The 23,660-nt window shown below is 39.1% G+C and overlaps 1 pseudogene; it reads left to right on the forward strand.

The window, feature by feature from the left end:
* The first annotated feature begins 503 nt into the window (after positions 1 to 503).
* On the forward strand, positions 504 to 22,054 carry LOC110203598 (vomeronasal type-2 receptor 26-like; annotated as a pseudogene).
* The last annotated feature ends 1,606 nt before the right edge of the window (positions 22,055 to 23,660 follow it).

Genomic DNA, 23,660 nt, shown 5'->3' on the forward strand with positions numbered 1-23,660 from the left:
GGATTATTCTTAGTTTTTTGAACTTTCCAGGATCACTTGATTTATCTCTTACAGGAAGCTATTATATTCATTATAAGAAATGTTAGAGTACAGATCCCTTGTAAGGACATGTTAGATTAGATGACTTCTGAGTTGTTTTCAAAATCTCAGACTCTATAATTCTGAAATGGTAAGTGTTCATTATATCTTTCTTAAATGCATGAATGAATTAGTGAGTGAGTGATTGCATGAATGAATGAGTGAGTGCCTCTGCCAGGCAGAGACAAACTAGGAACCCAAATGGAATACTCTTAAATATTCCAATCACAAGAAGGAAACAGCATATGAACAAAGGAGGCCATTATTAGTATAACCAAAATCGGCTACAGTCCTTAGGTTTAACCCTCACATGGCTTGAACATCCTCCTTCCTTAAGCACATTCTTTTTACAGACTTTGTAAATGGTTTCTGATTATCTCCATCTGAGGTGGCTGTATAAAAATTACCAACACGCCCTGACCCTAATGTTTGCTGTAGAGGAGATCAACAGGAACCCTAACCTGTTGCCCAAGCTTACCCTGGGATTCCACCTCTACAACACCTACCACAGTGATGAAAGGACCTTGGAGAGCTCCCCGTGGTGCCTGTTAGGGCAGGGCAAGCTCATCCCTAACTACAGTTGCTGGGGGCAGCACAAGTCTGTGGCTCTTACTGGAGGAGCCACATCAGCTCTGTCTGTCCAGATGGAGACCCTGCTGGAGCTCTACAATTATCCACAGGTGGGTGATATTGACCCTGTTCTTTCCGAGGCTTTATCAGATCCTAGGAGGCAGTGGGATCAGGAGGCCCAAGGTAAAAAATCTACCTCCTCTACATAGTGGCTATGTGACCTTGGCTGAGCCCCTTAATCTCTCAGTACTCTAAAGCTACTCTCAGAGACAATACATTTCAAAGAAGGTAAAAACTTGGACTGGGAGAAGTTGCATCTTGCCCAGAAATTCCTACCACAATGACATCACCAGTATAATTTTGAAAACTTACTCATGGGAGAGAGTGGGCCTGCCCTTGAGCACTGCACCCCCTTTATTATCAAAGACACAGTCAATGTCATCTGACTTCTATCACTGAAGTAATCCTAGCGATTTTGCAGGTCTAATTTCCCACTAACCAGAGAAAGTGAGCATCAGGGGGATGAAACAGCTTCCCCAAAGTCTCAAGTAAAATTGATGGGTGGGCTGAGACTATAACCCATATGTGTGTCATACTTGTTCATTGCTTTAAGCACTACATCATATTATCGGTGTTTCATCCTTATGTGATATATTGTCTATGAATATTATTATCAGTTTTCTTTGCCCAAAAGATTCTTTTTTCAATGGAAGGAATAGTGAGCATTGATATGGAAAGTGCAGGTTCTAGGTAAGAATGATTACAGTGTCTTTTAATTGTTGGAGAGGGGAAAGGAAGGGCACCTTAATCAGATGACCTACTCACAAAAAAAAGGAGCTTACCAATACAAATTTCCACTCTCCCTCACACTATGAAATGCATGACAATATGAATGTCTGAAGTCACAGAGGTGGTTATGCTTCTCAAAGTCTACTTTGGCTTTCACTTCAAAGACCAATCACTGTACCATTGCCTCTAGGCTATTGTGAAAGACTGTGATTGACCCTTAACTCTCACAGCAAAATTAAAGTTTTTCTGTTCATACTCTCTAATGATTCTCTGACCTTTGCTATTATCAGCTGGGGAATATGTATTCTTATCATTTGATTAATTTTTTTCCTATTTGAGCAATTCCTGCAATTAGTGATCACATTATCATAAGCCTGTCATCCAATCGGTTTGGGAAGTCTACAGCTAGTGGGCTGGATTAATTTTGATTGCAAAACCTGTGCCACATTCACAGTGCTCCCCTTGACTATGGCCCCTCCAGTTCTGACTTCTGTAAGCTGACCTTCATTTGCCATCCTTCAGGGCTGGCACTCAGGGTTGCTATTTTAATGAATACCTGCTGAGTTCTCTCTAAATAAGAGCTGTTTGTCTCTCATATCTACTGGGTTTCATATTGTCCATAGGTGTGCACACATTGCATGTACCAATAGCAAGTGGAAATATCTTCACAAAAGTTTTTGTACATTTTTTTTTTGTTTAGGCCACAGAATGAGATCCCCACCTGCCATGGTAATTAGGCCAGGGTCAGGTTAGGGCAGGGGTGGGGAACCTGAAGCCTTCAGGCCACATGTGACCTTCCAGATCATTTTGGATTCAGTCAAAAGGCTATCCTTAAGTATTTAGAAGCCCACATGAGGCCTCAAGGCCTCAGGTTACCTATCCCAGGGTCAGGTGAAGCAGACAATTTCTAGGCAACCTTTTCTGCCCCCTTCCTCTGCAGTCTTTCCAAAAGGCTGCTCAGACACCCAAGCGACTGCTGAATTGGACCCTCCCTTTGGTCCACTCAGATGACCACACTATGCCCCGGGCCACTTGTGGACATGGTTGTACCTTCTCCTTCCATTGTATCCACAACTATTGCTTCATCACTTGCCTGTCAGCACAGGATTTGGAGGTAGGCAAAAATGATAAAAATGGTATGAATTATATTTTGTGCTTAAATCGGATATATGTGAGACAGTTATTTGAAGTAATCAGCCTCATTTTTTTCCCCAGTCATCAGACATGACAAAAATCAAGATGATTGGTGACATCTGTCAATGCAGTGGATGACTGGTGTCTTTGATGGTTAATCAAGCTGTGAGCCGTCATGGCCCATTGGAACAAATTGTTTCCATCCACCCATTCCACTAGGGGCAATCTTCACATGTGTTGGCTGGACATCCCTGTAACTTATTGAAGGGTTTCAGACAACCTCAGTTACTCTCATCTGGTTTAGATCATCTGTAGAAATGGTTTACCAACGTGTGGCCACTGGGCATGCTGCAGTTTCTCGGAGCCAAAGGTGAAAGTTAGGTGAAACAGGCAGACACCAAAGTTGGAAAGCAGCCATGAAAAGGGTTCAGCAGCCCTCACAGCAGAGGTGCTAGTCTTCCCTGAATACACCCTAAACCCCTTCCTTTAAATACTGCTTTGGCTGTATCCCATAAATTTTAGTTTTCTGTTTCATTGCTGTCATTCCCTTTAATGCAATTAATAATTGTATCTATGGTTTATTCTTTGACTCACTTACTCTTTAGGATTAGATTCCTTTCCAATTCAATTTAGTATATCTTTTCACTGTGCTTTATTGAATGTAATTTTTATTGCATTATGATCTGAAAGGGATCTATTGAATATTTATGCTTTTCTCCATTTGGTTATGAAGTTTTTATTCTTTAATACATGGCCAATTTTTGTGTAGGTGCCATGTAATACTGAGAAAAAGTTTTATGCCTTTCTATCCCCATTCCATTTTCTCCAGACATTTGTCATATAAAACATTTCTCAAATTCTATTCACCTCCTTAAATTCTTTTTTGTTTAGTTTCTGGTTAGATTTATCTAGTTCTGAGAGCAAAAAGTTGAGGAATCAGTAGTATAGTTTTATTGGCTATTTCCTCCTATAACTCACTTAACTTCTCCTTTAAGAATCTGGATGCTATACCACTTGTATATATGTTCAGTATTCACATTACTCATTGTCTATGGTACCTTTGTGGAAGCTGTAGTTTCCTTCCTTATCTCTTTTAATTAGATCTATTTTGCCTTTTGCTTTGTCTGAGATCAGGATTGCTATCCCTGCTGTTTTTACGTCAGCTGAGGTATATTAGATCCTGCTCCAGCACCTTATCTTTATTCTGTGTGTGCCTCTTTGCATCAAAGGTGTTTTCTGTGAACGACTTATTGTAGGATTCTGTTTTTTAATCCACTCTGTGATCTGCTTCCGTTTTATGGGAGAGTTCATCCCATTCACAATCACAGTTACAATTACTAACTGTGCATTTCTCTCCTTTCTATTTTTTCCTCCTGTTTATGCTTCTCTCTCCTGTCACCTTTTCCCTCCTTGGCAATGCTTTTCTTCCGAATACAGCCTCCCCCAATCTACCCTCCGTTCTGCCAGTTCCTTCTGCCTCTACTTACCCCATCCCATCCTAATTCCCAGCAGGGCAAGATAGATTTCTATCTCCAACTGACTGTCCCAGTTATTCCCTCTTTGAACCAATTGTAACGAGAGTAGGGCTCAAATGATGTCTCCTCCACATTCCTATCTTCCCCTCCACTGTAATAAGGTTTTTGCACCTTTTCATATGAGATAATTTACCACATTCTATCTTCCCCTTTCCTCTTCTTCCAGTGTAATCTTTCTCACTCCTTAATTTTATTTTTTTCTATATAATCCCATTAAAGTAATCTCACACTCATACCCTCTGTGTACACAACTTCTAATTGTCCTTATAGTGATAAAGTTTTTAAGAGTTACAAATCTTATTAAATCTCATATATTCGATTGTTTCTTTTTTTCACCTTTTCTGTTTCTCTTGGTTCTTGTATTTGAAAATGAATTTTTAAAATTTGGTTCTGGTCTTTTAATTAGGACCACTTGAAAGTCACCTATTTTGTTATATATCCACTTTTTTTTCCTCCTGAAAAATTATATGCAGTTTTTTCTGGGTAGGTGATTCTTGGTTGTAATCCTAACTTCTTTGCTCTTTGAAATATTACATTCCAAGCCCTTTGGTTCTCTAATGGAGAAGCTGCTAAATTCTCTGTAATCCTGACTCTGCTTCCAAGATATTCTTTTTTAAGATTTAAAATTTTTAAAATTTTTATTTTTAATATATGGAATGAAATAAGCATTTTTATAACATTGTACAAAAAAGGTGATTACATATGAAACTGCAAATCTACTATGCTCAAATTGCTATTTCTTTCGCATATACAACAGAATTATCTTCTAAATTTCTTTTTTTCTTTTCTCCCTCACCCCTGTCCCAGAGATGGCTACCACTAGGCACAAAGATGTACATATATATATGTAAAATTATTCTACATATATTTTCTCTTCATGCAGATAGCACCTTTCTTCATATGTCCTTTACAGTCAATCTGGGTATATATTATATTCAAAAAAAGCTCATTTGCTCAAAGTCTTTGTTAAAACAATATTGTTGTTAATGTATACAACGTTATTTTGGTTCTACTCATTTTGGTCTTCATTATTTCATTGAAATCCTTACATGTTTTTCTAAAAATCATTGAGTTCATGATTTCTTATACCACAGTAGTATTCCATCAAAATGATATAGCATAACTTGTTTAGCCATTCCCCAATTGCTGAGTATCCCTGCAAGTCCCAATTCTTTGCCACTACCAGTTAACTTGAGTTCTCTTTGTTTGATGCAAAAACCTAATTTTTCAAGTTCAGTAAGTGTCAAACACATTGTGAATCAATTTTGGGGGTTAGGAACTTTTGAACTGAATGTGAAATTGAACCCTTCCCCAGTTACTCATGACTTTCTTAATAAGCTGGCTTAATATTTTGTGTTTAGGCATATGAGATCTGAACATGAATGCATAAGCTACCACTTTCAGAATCATAGTGATGATATTTATATTCATCTCACATCTTCATGTACAGACTTTTCTAAATGTCTTATTAAGGAAAAATCAGTGTTCCACTGTCAATGACAAAAACTGCCAGCCTGGACAACTCTGAGTGCAACATGTTGTTTTTCATACATTTTATTCATGACTGACTCTTCATGACCTTATTTTGGGTTTTCTTGCTAAAGATACTAGAGTGGTTTCCCATTTCCTTCTCCAGCTCAGTTTACAGATGAGGAAACTATGTCCAACAAGGTTAAATGACTTGCCCAGGATCACACAGCTAGTAAGTGTTTGAGACTGGATTTGAACTAAGGTCTTCCAGACTCTTGACCTGACATTCTACCCACTGTGCCACCTAGCTGTCCTAGTTCAACATTTAAACACTGCAAATTCACTTTGATATCAACCATGCTCTTTGTCTCATGAACATACACACACACATGCAAACACAAACACACGTGCACATGGTGTTCAATTTTGTTTTGTTATTTTGCATACATATATCATACCCACTACAAGTAAAGTACAATAATTTTAGCTGGGGAATCTACCATAGCAGGAAAAACAGGACAAGAAGTAGGAATATGTTCTCAGTGCCATTTGGGCTTGAGATGTAAAGCACACATTATGAAGCAGATAAAACAGAAAAATCAGATTGTTTTTCTATAATAAACAATTGTCTTCTAGATGGCTTGGGTAAATGAATAAATGCAAAGGTTTAGGGAAAGCAAAATGCATTAGGTATCTCAGTGAAATCCACAGCCTTTCTCCTAATATGGAAAAGATGCCATGGGGAGAATGGGGACTTTTACACACTTAATTTTTACACCATTAAAATAATTGGCCTGTTTAAGTGTCCCTGTGGTTCCTTCATTTTCATTTTTTGAGTTTTGTTGAAAGTTATGATAAGTTCAGTTACAATAAAAACATCTTGATATGTAAAGATAAGTTGTCTAACACTACATTTATATTTATCTCTAATCAACTTCTGGCTTCTTTATGGTTGAAGAAAACCTGGGCTTACCCTAAATGTTTGAGTAATGAAACAACAGGTTACATTGTAGGTCTCTGGATAGACAGGCACACGAAGGGGAAGCAGATGAAAGAGCCAATATTTTCTTGGCATTTCCCACAGTGTGAGAGCCTATGACTCTCCTTGATTTCTGTCTTTTTTTCTATGGCTCATTCTTGGCTTTGCATTGCAGAGGTTTGTTGACAGTCATCCACTACAATTTCTGGAATTACTTTCTCCTCTGAGCTCCACTGACAACCTATAGATGATCTCTAGAGGCACGAACCCATTTCCCAGGCTATTGAAATAGATATCCTGTTCACCCTCATTTTGCGCAATCAGTGACTTCAAAGAAAATTAATTTAAGGTTTTGATTCAGATGTAGTCTCACCCAATTAAAATATCAAATCTAAATGGAGTTGATTGGTTTCAATCCCACATTTACACTTACATCGTAATCACATTCTTAGATCGCAGATTTCCCAATACTTCTTTCACATCCAGATCACCTTTGGGCCATTTGATCCCATGCTGAGTGACAAGGTGCAGTTTCCTTCTCTTTACCAAATGGCCCCTAGGGACTCTTCCCTACATAAAGGTGTGGTCAGATTGACGACTCACTTTGAGTGGACATGGGTAGCCCTGATGACAGTAGATGATCTGAGAGGTGAGGAATTCCTTCACAAATTGACATTGGAGATGGCAAATAATGGTGTCTATGTGTACTTCACAGAGAAGATCCCTGTTAGTGAGAGAAGATACACAGAATCACACATGGCATTCATGCCCAAGATCATGGCATCACCAACCAGAGTGATTTTCATTCATGGTGACACAGCTTCATTAATGATCTTGAGATATTCACAATTTCCTTTTCTTGCAAATTACAAGGTGTGGGTCACCACTTCTCACTGGGACGTTACCATGAGACCCAGAGATATTGATGGATATAGTTTCCATGGGGCACTTACATTTTCACATCTCACGAGTGAAGTTCCTGGTTTTATGAATTTTCTCAGGACACTGAACCCTGCTAAGTACTCAGAGGACATTTTATTGAAAGAATTCTGGCACTCAACATTCAGATGTACAGATGACCCTGAAAACCTGAAACAAGAAGAATGTTTAGCAAATGCTTCCTTGGAGACTTTGCCTTTACTTTACTTTGACATAACCATATCTGACTTGAGTTACACCATCTACAATGGTGTTTATGCTGTGGCTTGGACCAGCCATGAAATGTTCCTGATGAAATTAGAAAAAGGATCCATGGTAGAAGAAGAAAGCTGGGTTCCTCATCCGTGGCAAGTAATATTCCTTTAAAATTGTGTGTTTTCCATTGCCAGGCAATGGAAGTCTGACCAGAGTTTGCATAGGCTGGGATCCTCAAAGAGTATTTCAGTTAGGAATCATTCAGCCAACAATAACTTATTAAGTGCCTGCTATGAGTCAGGTACTGTGTTAAGGGCCTGGGATAAGAAGAGAGGTTAAAATAGTCTCTGATTTCTAGTATTTTAGCCCAATGGTGGATATTACTTGCAAAGAACTGTGTATAAGTAAGATACATACAACATAGACTTGAAATAATCAACAGAGGGAATGCATTAAATTCAGGGTGATTATGAAGTGCCCCCTACAGAAGGTGGAGTTTTAGCTTCGACTTGAAAGAATCCAGAAAATCCAGGAAGCATAGATGTGGAGCAACAATACTCCAGGCATAAAAGATAATGGGAAGGCCTAAAGCTAAGAGATGAAGTGTCTTTTTTTTTTTGAGAAAAAATGAGGATGCCAGTGTCACTGGATGCTGGAATATATTTTTGGAAAGTAGGGGGCAGGTTGTGGAGGACTCTGGAGTAAAACAGAGGATTTCATACTTGATGCTGCAGTTTATAATCATGTGAATTAATGTAATAGCTATTTATAAGATCAGATTTGAAATCTAGGAAAATTCCTTTGACAGCTGAGTGGAGAGAGAATAGTCAGAAATCTATAGTGGGGAAGACTTATGGAAGGCAGACCACCCATCACACTATTGGAAGAGTCCAGGTAGGCAGTGTTGAGGACATGAAACAGAGTTGTGGCAATGGATGCAGAGAGATGATGGCAAATATGTGATACGAAGTTATATCATCAATATTTGGTAATAGATTGGATATGAGAGGGTGAGAATGAGTGAGGAGTTAAGGATAATACTTCAGGGCCCGGGTGATTGGGAATAAAGTGGTACTCTCAACTGTAATAGGGAAGTTGAAAAGAAGGAAGGGTTTGGGAGAGGGAAGAAGACTCACATGGAGCCATACAAGGACACTCTCAAGGTCTCTCTGAAGAACATTGGTATTGATTGTGAGACAGGGGAGACATCTGCTTAAGGCTGCCCAGCATGGGATGCCAACATCAAAGAATGCATTGTGCTCTCTGAAGAAAGTATGATTGGCAATCGCGGTGGTTCAAAGGAAAGATGGTATGTGTAAATTTAAAGACATCTCCACTTCAAATGTTCATATGAACTATGCGCCTGATCTGTGATAGAACCTTTCAAACTTATGTTGCTCTAATTAGCCACAGCCAGACATAGTGATGTCATGTTGGTCCACTTTCAGCAGGAAACAACAATCTTACTAGTATTTTATTTAAAAATTTTCATTAATATTCATTAGAAAACAGGCCTACAATTTTCTTTCTTGGTTTTTGTTCTCTTTGGCTTAGGTATCAAAACCATATTTGGCTCATAAGAACAATTTTATGTGACTATTTTTTTAAAACCTATTTTTCCAAACAATTTATATAATATTGGAATTAATCATTCCTTAAATTTTTGATATAAATTCACTTGTAAATCCATCTGGTCCTATAGTTTTTCTCTCAGGGACATCATTCATGGCTTGTTCAAATGCTTTTTCTCAGATTGAGTTGTTTAACTATATCTTTTTTCTGTGGTTTTGGAAAATTTATGTTTTTTGAAATGTTCATCTAGTTCACTTAGATTGTTAGATTGTAGCACATAGTGGTTTAAAATTTTTGAATAATTGCCTTACGTTTTTTCTTCATTGGTGGTGAAATTGCCCTTTTCATTTTTTGAGACTGGTAATTTGCTTTTCTTCTTTATTTAAAAAAAAAGTTAGCTGATACTGTAGCAAGATGGTAGAATAGAAGCAGCAACCCAGATGAACGCCCCCAACATTCCCCTTCAAACGACTTTTAAATAACACCTTATTTCAAATTTTGGAGTGGAAGAGCCAACAAAATGTGAGTGAGACATTTTCCAGCCTAAGACAAATTTTGGAGATCAGCAACAGAAGGCTATGACACTGTGGTGGGGGTTTTCCCAGAGCACATGCAGCAGCAGCAGCACTAGCATCAGAGGCTGGCCTTGAAAGTGGGATGACAGCAGCAGATGCAAAGACATCCACTTGAAGTTTGAACCCTAGTGACAGTAAGGGGGAAAGACAACTCTTAATACAGAGATCACAAGGGGCCCTTTGCTAGCACTAGGTGCAGCTGGCATTGCTTAACATCTCTGAATAAACTAGAGATAGAGAGCACAGTTACAAAGGTTCTCTACAAATAAATGTAGCCAAGATCAGGGGGAAAGCAGAAAAGTGGGAAAACAAGTTTTATAGTCAGTTTATCAGACAAAGGTCTCATATAAAAATATTATTTAACCATCAAATCTATAAGAATACAAGTCATTTTATGGCCTTTTTTCAAAAAGGATTTCTTATTGTTCATCTCTTTCTATCACATCTAGACCCTCCTCTGATTTATGATGCCAATAATTATCTGGGGTTTTTTCTGTATTCTTCATGCTGTTAAATTTCTAATGTATCTATCTGTTCTGGGCTCTGCCCTCTAGGAACTTTCTGCCACTGCCTCATAGGGCTTACTCTCATATATTTCCCTCTTCCAGGGGTGGAGAACTTCTTCCACATGAAAGTCATTAAAATACTTGAAAAGATAGTCATCATGGCTCCTCTAAGCCTTCTCTTCCTGGAATAAACAGCCCCAGTTCTATCAAAATCACTCTTGTATTTTGAGGTTTAAATAGACCTCACAAGCATGGTTGTCCTTATCTGGACCATCTCTAGCTTGCTTATTCCCTTACTAAATTTTATGACTCATAAGTTATAATGACCAGAATTTGTTTAGCACAGCAAAGAGTACAAAGCACTTCAAATGCATTATTTCATTCCATCCTCAGGAGAACCATGACAGTCAGTTGCTATTATTATTCTGATGATGTAGATAAGGTAAGTGAGGCAGAGAAAGGTGGAAAAGGTTGCCCAGGTGACAGAGCCAGTTAGTGAATAAGGCAGGACAACAACTCAGGGCTTCCTGATTTTATCCTCAGTACTTTGTCCACAACATTACACTACCTCAGACCAAAGGCCCAGATTCACAACTGGTCCAAGCAGGGCAGAATGCACTGAGATGGCTCTCCATCATATTCAGGAAATGAACTATGGTATGTAAGTAGAAAATGTCTCATTCCAAGAACTTCCCAAAATAAGTGTAGCAGCAAAATCAGCTGGACCAGATTGTATCTAGAGACCTGAAGATGAGCAATGTCTGCATAAATATCCTGGAAGTGAACAAGTAGAATAAATCTGTTTTAACTCCAGTAATATTATCTGCCCATAGCTGAGAAGAATGACAATCAGTCAGTTTTTTAATCTGGGTAATTCAACAAAATATAAAGGAATTTTAAAATCTGAATCAATCCAGTTAATTTGGCAAAAATCAATTTTGGGCTTAAAATCTCAATAGATTTTTAAAATATTTCATTTTAGGTTATGTTTGCATGGAGACAGTATAGTCCTTAGTGTGAGGGGATGAAGATGACTTTGGGGAGTCATCCTAATATGCTGAAAAATTTTTCCCTCCCCCACATTATCCCAGTGACTGAAATTCCAGAATTACATTCACTATTTCAGGCTGTGAATTGTCTGTTTTTAAGGAATATGTATTTTTTAAAACTAATTTATTTTTAATTTTCAAAAATCACTTCCAGAAGCTTTTGAGTTTTACATTTTCTCCCTCTCTCTCTCCCCAAGATGACGCGCAAGCTGATATAGTCTCCACCTATACATTCCTATGAAAAATATTTTCACATTAGTCATGTTGTAAAGAAGAATGAGAATCAATAGGAGGAACCACGAGAAAGAAGGAACAAAACAAAACAGAAGAAAAAAAGAGAAAATAGTATGCTTTGATCTGCATTCCAATTCCATAGTTCTTTCTCTGGATGTACATAACATTTTCCATCACGAGACCTTTGGAGATGTCTTAGATCCTTGTATTGTTGGGAAGGATTAACTTTATCAATATTAGACATCACACAACATGGCTGTTATTGTGTACAATGCTCTCTTGGTTCTACTCATTTCACTCAGCATCAGACCATACAAGTCTTTCCAGGTTTCTCTGAAGTCAGCCTGTTCATCATTTCTTATAGCACAATAGCATTCAATTACATTCATATACCACAACTTGCTCAGCCATTCCCCAATTGATGGGCATCCTCTCCATTTCTAACTCTTTGCCACCACAAAAACACCTGCTATGAATATTTTTGTACACGTGGGTCCTTTTCCCATTTGTATAATCTCTTTGGGATTTAGCCCTAGAAGTGCCATTTCTGGGTCAAAGGGTTTGCATATTTTTATAGCCCTTTGGGCATAGTTCCAAATTGCTCTCCAAAATGGTTGGACCTGTTCACAACTCCACAACACTGTATTAGTGTTCCAAATTTTCCTGCATCTTCTCCAACATTTCTTATTTTGCTGCTTTGTCATGTTAGCCAATCTGATAGGTGTGACATGGTACCTCAGAGTTGCTTTGATTTGCATTTCTTTAATCAATAGTGATTTAGAGCATTTTTTATATGACTATAGACAGCTTTAATTTCTTCACTAAAAACTGCCTACTCATATCCTTTGAACATTTGTCAGTTGGGGAATGACTTGTATTCTTTATAAATTTCATTCAGTTCTCTCTCTCTCTCTCTCTCTCTCTCTCTCTCTCTCTCTCTCTCTCTCTCTCTCTCTCCATATATATATTAGAAGTGAGGTCCTTATCAGAGACACTGGCTGTAAAAATTCTTTCCCAGTTTTCTGCTTCCCTCCTAATCTTGGTTGCATTGGCTTGTTTATGCAAAACCTTTTCAATTTAATGTAATCAAAATTTGCCATTTTGCATTTCATAATGTTCACTTTGTTTCTTTGGTCACAAATTCTTTGTTTTCCACAAATCTGACAGGTAAACTATTCCGTGCTCTCCCGGTTTGATTATAGTTATCACCCTTTCTATCAAAATCATGTACTCATTTTGACTTTATTTTGGTATGTGGTATAGATTTTGGTCTGTGCCTAGTTTCTGCCATACTCTTTTCCAGTTTTCCCAGCATTTTGTCAAATAGTGAGTTCTTACCTCAGAAGCTGGGGTCTTTGGGTTTATCAAACAGTAGGTTACTTTAGTCATTGACTACTGTGTCTTGTGTACCTAACCTATTCCACTAATCCACCATTCTATTTCTTAGCCAGTACTAAGTAGTTTTCATGATGGCTACTAAGAACATATATTCTTGCCCATATCCTTTTCATTATTGTATTTGCCCTTCATTCTTCAAGAGGACCATGACACGAGTGATCTGATGACATGACTTGCAATTGACTTTGATTTCAGTGAGAGAGGGCTGTGCAAGATCACCAGCCTCACTTTCTCCTCCACAGCCATCTGAGCCCAGTGGCCAGATATTCATCAACAAGCCTGGAGTTGGCTCAGGATACAATAGGAGACTTTGGTCTAAGTTCTTTTCAGGTTCTCACTTTGAATGAGATAATGCCCATTCACTGAATTGGCCTCTTTAAGAAATGAGTCAAAGGATGGCCCTTTTAATAACAAAACTCAAACTGGGAGGGGAAGACCCTCAAGCTTGTTGACCAAAAGAGAAACACTTATTATTTACAGTCACTCTGAGCTTAGAAGGCCCAAAAGATAGACATTAAGTGGTGCTTGGGCAGAGACCTATTGTTGTCCAATAGCCTTAGGATCCAGCTGGCTATCATAATAGTTAAGTGAGATCTGTAGTTTGATGGGTTTAAAGCAGAAGTTTGTACTGACAAAAAGGAACTAATTTAGTAATATGGAGTAGTCCAATGAGTGCAGAGAAGTTTGAGGAGGTAAGCAAGACATGATGGCTTAAAGCAACATATCAATGAAGTCTGGGGCCATTTGTTCTGAGAACTCACAACAGCAGTGTGTGGAGCAGTAGGGCAGTACATTGACTAGACCTTTCCAGAGGCAATGATAGTGGTGATATAATTGCAGTTTTCAGAGCAAAACGTGGAAAATGCAGACGGGTTTGGGTTTGCAAGGCAGCAGGACAGAACAGTGCCAATGTGAAAAGGAGGCAAATGCTTTAAGAATGAATGCACTCTTCCTAAGAATTGAAGTGATAAATGGGAAAATAAAACCTCATCCCTACTTCAGGGGATAATGCTTTGTAACAGCTATTCCTATTATAACTATAGAGTAAATTCCCTTTTGTAAAAGTTAACTGATGTTAATACGTTAACTGTCATGGGACATTAATCACTGGTGGTTACCTTTGAGGAGGGCACAATAAAATAGAGGGACTTGAACTAATGGCACTGGAGAGAGAAACCAACAGCTCCTCAGCAACCTGCCTGGAAGCTTGAGGGGTAGATTTAGTCTTCTTAAGAACATGCAAGGATGGGAGTTTGGACAAAGCTTGTAGAGATGACTTCTGTTTTTATTTGCATGCATCTTCTCTCTCCAATTGGGATATAAGGTCCTTCAGAATAGAGAATCATTTTATATCCCTCTGTATTTCAATTTCTCCACATATGATGAAACAGTTATTAGATACTTAATTTAATCATTGTGACAATGGACTGACTTCCTGAACAACTCATAGGTCTTCATTCTGGAGATTACTGACCTTAAGCACCAGGCAGTGACTGAGATTTCTCTTCTCTTATAGCTCTACTCATTTCTAAAGAAGATCCAATTTAACAACAGTGCAGGTGATCAGGTGTTTATGGATGAGAACAGAAACCCTGAGGCTCAGTATAAAATCCTCAACAATGTAATGTTCAATAAGGATGCTGCAGCTCTACTGAAAGTTGGACAGTTTAACCCTAAGGCTCAGCCTGGTGAAGATTTTACCATCAATGAGGAGGCCACAGTATGGACCTAGACATATACCAGGGGCAGAAACAATTGCAATATCAACCTTACTCTCTAATCATGGCAACACATTTTACCCTCCTTAGCTCACTCCACATTCTTTTTTAGAGGTAGACAATCCTCCTGCATACTGATTTCATTTCCCTTTGTAGGAAACTGCTAGGTGGGAAAAAAAGTCAAATAGGCAATCTATCAGAAGATTTTAAACTTGGGATCATTAGCACTATTGGAGATAGTGGTGGAATGGACATTGAAGCTCATCTTGCTCAGCCCTGTCATTTCTCATAAATAAGACACTGAGACACACAAGGGTGGTGATTGGCCCAGTGTCCTCTGTTCCCAAGGTTTGTGCTTTCATCAAATATCTAGCATTTTTCTGAATGATGACACCCAACTGCTTATGTAAATTCAGTAAAAATAAGCTTACATTTAATCACTAAAGGACCTTACATTTATGGAGCTGAGCAACAAGTTTGACATCTAATTTCTGAAACTCATTGGATTTCTGAACCCAACAAATTCTTTCTCTATGGGATATGGAACTCACCTTTTCAATTATAATGAACAGTCTAATCAGTCTCATCTTTGAGTTACCTATGTCCTGCATCCTTCATGCAGACAGATTAAGTCTATTTCAGATAAGTCACTTCCATTTCCTTCAGTCACTTGGATCATAACTATTAAAAAGCCATAGCTGATACTGAGAATTACAAAATGCTAAAAAATAAGGACTGTGGGGTAGCATTGTATTCAAATTCCTCTGCTTAGAAATGACTAAAATCGACAAAATTTAAAAGGTTCAGTCAGTTTCCCACAGCTAGTGGCAGAAATGGGACTAGCACCCAGGTCTCTGTTTTCCACCCAGTGCTCCTTCTGCCTCATGCTCCATTGCCATATGAACAATTCTCTTATTTCTCTTACAAAATAAGATCACTTTGCCCCAAATCAGTATCATTCACCTTCTGATAATGACACACCATCCTCTCTCCTGTTTATTATGAGAGCCATCATGCTTTTTTACTCCCCTGTCACTAGGTTCCCTGTGCCACATGCAGTGAGAGCTGTCAGCCTGGATTCAGGCAAACCCCTCTGGAGGGATAGCCCATCTGCTGTTTCAACTGCTCCCTGTGCCCTGAGGGAGTGATTTGTAATCAGATGACTAAGTGCCTGCAGGTAGCTTTCCTCCTCCATCCCTTGAAGAGAATAAACTAATGTTGTACTCTAAGGTCACAAACAACCTCATCACTGTCTGTGCAATAGGATATCCAGGAGCAAGGTGAGTCAGCAATGAGTTCTGGCCAAGGACAAGTGGATTGGATTAATGATACATGGTTAAAACATGGTGTCCACCTTTACTGTACTATTAAAAATGGGACCTACAAAATAAAAAAGTAGTTACCTTGCACAATCTCTTGTAGAATGTTATTTTATGGTCTTTTTAGGGTTTCACATGCAATGGAATAGTGTTAGCTAGAGTGTGGAGGAGTATGTACTCTGCAAAATATGTGTGACAAAGGGAAGCTGAGTTCATATGTGTTGGATACATTCATTAGGAACTTTAGACAAGTGTTGGTTTGGGAGAACTCTTCCCAGAGGAAATGAGTACCCATGGTATATGGTGGATATTCTGTCATCCCAACCCCTTGCTGTATTTTAAAATTAAAATTTGATAAATGATCTAGAAAGGTAAGTCTACCATGAATTCTGTGGAAGAGACTCTGTATTCCCTCCAAGCCATCTGTCACAGAAGACCTTGACCTTCTTTTCAGAGTCAGTGTGGACTGGGTTACTTGGGTCATTGACTATGCAACTTCACTAGTGTGACACCCTATTATATATTTATAGACTGTGAAAGTGTCACACTCCAATACTAAAAACATTTAAGGTTTTAAACAATGTAAACAATCAGTGAAAGGTCACATGTTAGAATCATTTTGGCCTCTGCACACTAATGACTTCATAGTACTAAACCTCATGAGATGAGCACAGGATTAGAGGATGAGAGGGAAGGGTCCTCCACAGTGGATGGGAAATAATACACCTGGGAATGACTAATAGTTCAATGGGGAAATTTTTTCTTAAGTACTTGAGAAGGTTGGGGTAAGGAAACTCAATAATTCTACTGATATGACTTCAGTGGTTGCCACTGATATCTAGTACATTTCATGGGGCTAGATGGACTGACCAAGGTGTCAGCTCCCTTCTTCTGGGTTCAAACTCTTCCATTTTTCTTCCCATCTGTTGCATCTGTTTTTCTTGACTTACATTGATCCATAGAGAAGGCAAACAGTCCATGGAATACTAAAAGCAATTACAATTTTCTTTTCTTTTTCCTGTGGCAATCCAGGGTAAGTGACTTGCCAGGGTCACACAGCTAAAAAGTGTTGGAGGCCAGATTTGAACTCAGGTCTTCCTCATACCAGGGATGTTTACAAGATTCCCTGAGCCAAAGAAGGGAGAACTAGTCTGTGACCAAGTCTAGGACTCAACACTCTACTCTTGTGCAACCAATGCATGACATTGAAGAGGCTTATTTGGAATAGTCTCTCCTCTCTCCACTACCAAAAACGAGTTATTCTGAGCCCAACTATGGCCTTCAAATTGTACAGCTCCTGAAAATGAGGATAATCCCCTCAACAACCCCAATCCAGTGTCCTGTCTCATATAGAATGTTTCAAGGTGGAGCCAAGATGGCGGAGTGAAAGCAGTGACTTGCTTGAGCTCTCCCCCAAAGCCCTCCAAATACCTATAAAAAATGGCTCTAAAGAAATTCTCAAGCAGCAGAACCCACAAAAAGACAGAGTGAAGAAAATTTCCAGCCCAAGACAACCTGGATGGTTGATCAGAAAGGTATATAGCACAGGGATGGGAGAGGAGCTCAGTGTCGCATGGGTGTGCATAACATAGTGAACCTGGATCAGGACTCAGACAACTGAATCAGGGCGGCTGTGGCGGTTTCCAGACCTCTCAACCCAGGAAAACCAAAGATAACTTAGAAGGTCAGTGGGAAAAGGCTGTTTAGGAGGGGAGAGAGAAGGTAGGTCTCAGAGCCAGTTGCAGAGTGCAGAACACTGAGCACCAGTCCCTGGGCAGTGGCTGTGTCCTGAGCTTCCAGCCCACAGACTGAGGGGGAATCGAGTGGCTGATCAGAGGGGGACTGCAGGGATCTCTTTGCCAGTGCCGAGGCAGGAATCTCTTGCTTTGCTCATGCTTGGATCTGGGTCACAGTTCTGGCTGGCAGTCCTAGGGCAAGGCATGGTGCTGGCGTGGTGGACCTTGTAGTGGCTGCGGAGAGAAAACCATCCTCACAGGGAAAGGAGTGCTTCTGGTCACTAACAGACTAGACCATAGGCCAGGAAAAGAGTAAACACCTCATCCATTATCATACCACCTTGCAAGAACTGAAAATTTACAGGTCTCTACAAGTATCTCTGAAAACAGCTATACAAACCCCCGAAGCTTGGGACAGCACATTCTCCACATTGGAAGCAGACTCTTACCTTAACAAAGAGTTTATAACTCAAATAATTGGCCATGATCATGAGCAAGCAGTGCAAAAACAGTCAGACCATATTATCTTACTTTGGTGACAAAGAAGATTAAAACATACAACCAGAAGAAGGCAACGCAGTCAAAGCTCCTACATACAAAGCCTCCAAGAAAAATATGAATTGGTCCCAGGCCTTGGAAGAGCTCAAAAGGCATTTTAAGAAGCAAGTAAGAGAAGTAGAGGAAAAGTTGGGAAGACAAATGAGAGAGATGCAAGAAAATCATGAAAAACAAGTCAACAGCTTGCTAAAGGAGACCCAAAAAAATACTGAAGAAAATAACACCTTAAAAAATAGCCTAACTGTAATGGCAAAAGAGGTTCAAAAAGCCAATGAGGAGAAGAATGCTCTAAAAAGAAAAATTGGTCAAATGGAAAAGGAAGTCCAAAATAATACTAAAGAAAATACTTCCTTAAAAATTAGAATAGAGCAATTGGAAGCTAGAGACTTCATGAGAAATCAATATTGTAGAACAAATCCAAAAAAATGAAAAAATAGAAGACAATGTGAAATATCTCATTGGAAAAACAACTGACCTGGAAAATAGATCCAGGAGAGAGAATTTTTAAATTATTGGACTGTCTGAAAGCCATGATCAAAAAAAAAACAGAGCCTAGACATCATCTTTCAGGAAATTATCAAGGAAAACTGCCCTGATATTTTAGTACCAGAGGGCAAAATAGAAATCGAAAGAATCCATCAATCTCCTCCTGAAAGAGCTCCCCAAACGAAAACTCCTAGGAATATTGTAGCCAAATTACAGAGTTCCCAGGTCAAGGAGAACATACTACAAGCTGCCAGAAGGAAACAGTTCAAGTACTGTGGGAACACAATCAGGATAACACAAGATTTAGCAGCTTCTACATTGAAGGACCGCAGGGCATGGAATATAATATTCCGGAGGGCAAAGGAGATAGGATTACAGCCAAGAATCACCTACCCAGCAAAACTCAGTATAATACTTCAAGGGAAAAAATGGTCATTCATTGAAATAGAGGACTTTCAAGCATTCTTGATGAGAAGACCAGAGCTGAATAGAAAATTTCACTTTCAAATACAAGCTCAAGTGGAACACGAAGAGGTAAAAACAGGAAAGCGAAATCATAAGAGACTTATTAAGGTTGAACTTTTTACATTCCTGCATGGAAAGAAGATATTTATAACTCATGAGACCTTTGTCAGCATTAGGGTAGTTGGAGGGGAAAAATTACCATCATGTAGATAGATAGATAGATAGATAGATAGATAGATAGATAGATAGATAGATAGATAGACAGATGGCACAGGGTGAGTTGAAGATTAAGGGGTCATATCTGGAGAATAAAATTAAGGGATGAGAGAGGATTATAGTAGGACAAGAAGAAAGGAGGAGGCAGAATGGGGTAAATTATCTCACAAAAGAAAAGAAAAGGCTCTTACAGTGGAGGGAAATGGGGAAGATGAAAGAGAATGAGTGAATCTTATTCTCATAGGATTTGGCTTAAGGAGGGAATAACATACACATTCAATTGGGTATGGAAATCTATCTTACCCTACAGGAAAATAGGGGGAGAAGGGGACAAGACAGCAGGGGATGATAGAAAAGAGGGCAGATTGGGAAAGGGGTAACCAGAAGCAAATGCTTCTGAGGAGGGACAGGGTCAAAAGAAAGAATAGAATAAATGGGAGGGCAGGATAGGATTAAGGGAAATAGAGTTCGTTTTTCACAACATGTCTACTATGGAAGTGTTTTGCATAACTGCACATGTATAACCTATGTTGAGTTGCTTGCCTTTCCAATGAGGGTGGTGGGGAGGGAGGAAGGGAGAAAATTTGGAACCCAAAGTTTTAAAAACACGTTTAAAAAAATGTTTTCACATGCAACTGGGAAATAAGAAATACAGGAAATGGGGTACAGAAGTCTATCCTGCCCTACAAGAAAATAGAAGGGGAAGGGGCTAAGAGAAGGGGGGGAGAGATAGAAGAGAGGGCAGACTAGGGAAGGGATATTCAGAATGCATGCCATCTTGGGGTGGGGGGAGGGCGAGATGGGGTGAAAATTTAGAACTCAAAATCTTGTGGAAGTAAATGTAGAAAACTAAAAATAAATAAATTTATATTAAAAAGAAAGAAATGTTTCCATGCATCAATTACACCTAGTGAACAGTTGAGGTGTATTGTCACCAGATCAAGGAATCAGGGAGTAACTCATTATCATTTAATTTATTAAGGGTGGATAACTTGACTGATTTACTCATTTGGCTCCAACTTACACTGACATATGGAAATGAATAAATTCAGGAAAAGATGAGATGTTGTACATTACCTATATCCTATTAGAAGGTAAGGCCCCTATCTGTAGGTATTGCTTAATTCTTTGAGTTTACAACTAAATATCTGGCCCACAGCAGATACTGAACTGTTGATTTATAGCTTTGTATGTAGCAAACTTATCATACATCTCAATGTAGAGTTATTGCTATAACATAATGGAGTCAGAAAGAATTGAGAGAAGGAAGGGCTCCACTTTCTATGTCATTGTACTATAACAATAGACCCATAGGAAAAGCTTGTATTCAATTAGGAAATCTGAATACTAGAAAAACAAAGTCAAATTTAACACTAATGACTATAGATAGAATTAAGCCAGGACTGGGCACTAGGTTACTTTTCAATGACCATCTCCAGCACAGAAAGAGCTATTATGTTCTGAAAAGAAATAACTTTTTGAGCAATTTTACCTATTTTCTGTATATGGGGGTGGGAAACATTTGTTGCATTTAAAATCCTAAGACCTTGTTTGTCTCTTGCAGATATGAAGCATTGTGTGAAGTGCCCAGAAGATGATATCCAATAAGGAAAGAAATCAATGCTCCCCAAGGTATGACTTACCTGGACATTTCAGAACCTTTGGGGATAACTCTGATCTGTGTGGCTCTTTCCTTTTCTCTAATGACATCTTTAATTCTCTGGTTTGCCTGGATGAGCAATTTTGAAATTTAAAGACACCCCCATGTAAAAGCCAACAACCGGCTCTCAGCTACCTCCTCATCTCCCTCATCTTCTGTTTCCTCTGCTCCTGCTCTTCATTGGCCATCCTACTTCAGTCACCTGCCTCCTCTGACAAACAACATTTGGAGTTGTGTTTACTGTAGCCATGTCCTCCATTTTGGCCAAAACCATCACGGTTGTCTTGGCCTTTAGGGTTAAATACCAGGAGCAGGAGCAGGCTATAGGTGCAATCCAGGGTCTCTAACTCTGTTGCCATTATCTGTTCTGGGATTCAAGGGGTTCTCTGTGCCACCTAGCTGGGAACCTCTCCCCCTTTCCTGATGGACCCACACTCTGAACCTGGCCACATCATCATGAAGTGCAATGAGGGCTCTCACTTTGCCTTCTGCTCTGTCCTAGGCTACATGGATTCCTATCACTGTGCAGCTTCACAGTGGCTTTCCTGGCCTGGAGCCTGCCTGACACCTTCAATGAAGCCAAGTTCATCACATTCAGCATGTTGGTGTTCTGCAGTGTGTGGGTCTCCTTCCTCCCCACACATACCAGAGCCCAAGGGCAAGGCCACGGTTACTGTGGAAATCTTCTCCATCCTGGCACCCGGTGCTGGTTTACCGAACTGCATCTGTATTCCCAAGTGTTACATGATCCTGCAGAGGCCTGACAAAAACACCCAGGAAAGTATAAAGAATAAAGTAAGTTCCAGGGGCGGGAAACATTCTGGATCATTGTCTGCTAATGCCTCTCAGAGGTATAATCAATTTCCAGTATAAGCATCCAATATGAAAGGGTCCCTATGACATTTCACCTCTTCCCTGCTGTCTAGGACCTCAGAATTCTACACATGCCTTCTCTTTTCGTGCCTGCCTTCAAATGAGTTTTCTGACTCTTTCCAAGACATGGAAACCACAACTTATGATGAAATCACCATGGAACAATGACACTGACATTTCTAATCACCTGTCTTCTTTAGCAGACATCTTGCCATTCACTGATGTCCCTTCTAGACTATTAATAAAATGTTTTAGACACCTTCATCCTCTTTTTTTTTTAATAATATCACTTATACTGAAGTGCCAGGTTCCAAATACTACCCCCCCTCATCAATATCATATATTTCCTTCCTCACTGTCATCTTCCTCAATTCTCCCATCAATATCGACTCAATATTTGATACCCCATTCCCTGCATTCTTTGGAATGCCTGTTGCGTAACTTATAAAGTTTTTTCATCTTAAACTTCAAACTTCTCACTCTTTCCTGTTCTAACACTCACTAAGACCTACTTGCTTTCACATGAAACTTGTTCCTCCATAACATGTTCTAGTACAACCTACACTTTCTGTCATGTTCCCCCCTCCCCCAATGCCTCATTAATTTTTATAGTGGCTGTTTCAGAGTATTTTTTGCTCCACAGTGCTGCTCTTGGCTTTCTCGCAACATCTATCATTCAGCAATTTCTCTCTCTCTCTCTCTCTCTCTCTCTCTCTCTCTCTCTCTCTCTCTCTCTCTCTCTCTCTCTCTTCTCTCTCTCTCTCTCTCTCCTCTTGATGTCCATATTATCCAAAATCAGTCAGTGAATCTCCATTTCCCTGGCTGTTATATGACATTATCCCTGCCTTGAACATTTTCCCTTCTTCATTACTGAAATCCAGTGCTTCACTCACTTTTGTTTTTCTGCACCTCAATTCCTGATACTACCATTTGTTTCAAAAGACCTGTTGATAATTCCTTTAATGCCATAACTCATCAATTCCTCAATTTACATAGTCTGTTTCTAAACTCCACCTCACCTATAAAAAGAGACAGTAACTACTCCTGTCTTGCTGACATCCATAAGTTTTACACTCATTTGTGAACTGCAATTCCTTCATCTGAATGTATTCTTTTGGTTTTATTTGTACCACAAAGTTTAATTCCTTATTTTTAATCTTATTTTTATTTTCAGTTAAAAATTCACTTCTTCCCTCCATCCCTGCATGTATTGAGAAGGCAAAACATATTATCCTGTTATATCTATGAACCCACAAAAATATATTTTCACTTTAGCTGTATTCCAAAAAAGCAAGAATAATAACTAGGAAAAAAAATGCTTTAATCTATTTTCTGAATCTATATTTTCTCTATCCAGAGGTGGATAATCTTTTTTCTTTAACAGTCCTTTGCAATTGTGGTAAATTATTGCATTGCCCAGAGTTTTTAACTCTTTCAGGGTTATTATCTTTACAATATTGCTACTACTGTGTACTGTTCTGGTTCTTCTCACTTTTTTGCATCAATTCATACAAATCTAGGTTTTTCTGAAACCAGCCTTTCCTCATTTCTTATGGCATAAAAGTATTGTTCCAGAGTCTTCCAGTGCCAAGATGGAGGAGTGAGG

The sequence above is a fragment of the Phascolarctos cinereus genome, unplaced genomic scaffold (genome assembly GCF_003287225.1).
Source record: "Phascolarctos cinereus isolate Bilbo 61053 unplaced genomic scaffold, phaCin_HiC Scaffold_4;HRSCAF=312, whole genome shotgun sequence".
Taxonomy (NCBI): domain Eukaryota; kingdom Metazoa; phylum Chordata; class Mammalia; order Diprotodontia; family Phascolarctidae; genus Phascolarctos; species Phascolarctos cinereus.